This window comes from Macrobrachium rosenbergii, chromosome 7, assembly GCF_040412425.1.
Source record: "Macrobrachium rosenbergii isolate ZJJX-2024 chromosome 7, ASM4041242v1, whole genome shotgun sequence".
NCBI classification, from domain to species: domain Eukaryota; kingdom Metazoa; phylum Arthropoda; class Malacostraca; order Decapoda; family Palaemonidae; genus Macrobrachium; species Macrobrachium rosenbergii.
In genome coordinates this window covers 16,363,449-16,365,830 of record NC_089747.1, presented here as the reverse complement: position 1 = coordinate 16,365,830, position 2,382 = coordinate 16,363,449, and the positions used below count along the sequence as shown (strand labels likewise).

At 37.3% G+C, this 2,382-nt stretch overlaps 1 long non-coding RNA gene across 1 annotated transcript; it reads right to left on the bottom strand.

Annotated features, from left to right (window-relative positions):
- LOC136840178 (uncharacterized) lies at positions 1–685 on the bottom strand. Its single transcript, XR_010853548.1, has 2 exons — positions 626–685; positions 1–388 (listed from the first exon to the last, which is right to left on the bottom strand). It is a non-coding gene; the product is annotated as an uncharacterized lncRNA (long non-coding RNA).
- Positions 686–2,382: the final 1,697 nt, after the last annotated feature.

Sequence of the window (2,382 nt, the reverse complement as noted above, 5' to 3'; positions counted from 1 at the left end):
TTGATGATCCTTATAAGTTTTTGACAATTTTAAACCTTATGACAACTTTCAGTAACTTATGACAACTTTAAATACCTTATTAAAACTTTAAATGCCCAATGACAACTGCATATACTTTATTACCAACTATAATTGAATTCGTCGTCCTTCAGAATCCCACCCCCACCGCCTCGAAAGATCCAGTCAAACTCTCTTTGGAAAAAATTAACCAGCCAACCACCCTTCTCTGGAAACACGGTCCTTTTCCAAGCCACCGGCGACCCCTACTGCGGGACTTATCCATGGGCCCTGCAATGACCTGTCTTCCCCTGTTTCCTGTGTCACAGATCAGCCCTTCAGCGCAGGTGCCTAAGCTGTTTTTAGGGCCACCGCACTCTTCACCTGGGCCCTGGAATGGAGAGTATTGAATTCTAAAAGTGTCGTTCCTTGCAAGCTACAAGTGACATTTTTTGTCAAGGAAAAAGAATAACAAGCTTCTAGCACAAAGAAGCAATTTTTTTGCAAGAAGATTCCCATTTGCGCATAATACTCTTAAAGTAGTAACTGCTCTTAATGTAACGAGCTTTGATGTTGCGATTGAAAAGGAAATTTGAATTTTCAGTATAGAAAGAGGAACTAAACTAACCTTACGGTATTCGTAACAGCATCCGCACTGCCTCTCTACTTATGTCAACCCAGAAACGCTGCAAAAAAATGAAGTGATTAATTAATTATCTAATTAATATATATAAAATTGTATTTCCTTATAGCTAGCAGATTTTTATTGCTGTTGTAATCTTTTTTCCTGCTGACAAGTGGACTTGAACAGGATCTAAACGTGAGAGAACCGAGAAACGCGAGTCACTGCTATGCTGTGATGAAACTTCCAGATTCCGGCACCTCGTTTTATTTTTGGTTCCTTTTTAACATTTCCGCTTTGCGAACACAAGCTGGTTGCTTTCTGGGAGTTTAGTTTCACTGGTTCTTTTACGCTTCTGTTTTCCAACTCGCCTGGGCAAACTAGGGACATACAGCTGTCCAACAGGTCGGTATTTTTTTTATGAATAAATATTTAAGTTTTAGGAAGCTGATAACGGTTTCTTTTATCTCTCTGGCAGATGTATTTGTTCTAATGTTATTACTTTACTGTTATTTACTGGTCATAATGCTGTATTCGAGTTTTAAATAAAAGCTAAATCACAACCTCTAGCCTATACCCAATAAGTTCATGGATTCATTCGGTAATATTGGCTTATTTTTCTCACTTATTCTTCCTCATAACATTATCCATTACAGATTTTCATATTAACATAAAATTCGAGTGTCTTTAAGTCACTTTCTTCACTAAAGGACTTTGCCATCCAAGCTGATCTTTCATTCTTTAAACATCTCAGGAAACTTCGTTTTTAACACTGGGGATGCTAACTCAGTGACTGCCTACACCACCTCCACATTTAATTTCGACGTACTTTGGGTTCTCAGAAGAAATTCTTTTTAGCTCAATATTTTCCATGAATTAGTTGCAACCTAACTGATTGTTCAAGAGTGTCTAGACTTTGTTACTTTCAATTTATTTTTAGAACTTTGTAAAGTTCTCTAGATTCAAAGCATGGGGGAAATCTAGTTAAGAACATTTAAATATATAAAAGTAATGGCCAAAATTGCATAGATCTCAGAGATTTGTATCGCTAGCGGAGGTCATGTTACCTGGCATTGCAAGAAAATGACAGTAATTCCCACAGCAAGCACAGGCTCTATTGACTCGTCAATTGGCAAATGCCTTCAGTATCATTGCTAGCAAATTCCAATTACATGTAAGCAGTTCTGGTTAAAAGATACAGAAAATGAAAGAGATAAAGTACGTACAGGAATCTAAAGGTGGAAGTGGGGAAATAGTCCACAGTTTCACTAAGAAGTAGTCAGAGAGGTTGGACAGCAAGACTGAAGAAAAGAAGCGGAATGAAGGTAAAGTAAATGGCTAAAAAGTGTGGGGGCTGATCATACTCTTCAAACTCCCTTTAGTAATTGCACCACGCGAGGCACTGATGGCACTAACCCCTACCAGTTTGCAAGCTTTTTGTTATTCCTTTTAGCTCCAAAACAGTACAATCGTAAAAGAAGCTCTTTTGGAGTATATGATTCCCTCACACAGAGTTATGAACAATACATCACGTAATTTAAGAAAAAATGCAATATAGTTTGAAAGTTCCTTTTCTATTTCTTCTCTCCGGTGGTCGGGAAATGTATTAGGTGCCCAGTTAAAATTATAACTAGTCAGGGTTTGCTTGGTAGACATCACTTATCCAGAATTATTTTTCTTGTGAGATATGAAGGTTTTCAGTCGATTTTCTGATACTCATAAAAATATGCATTTGTATACATGGAAAATAAGAAATCCAGAAA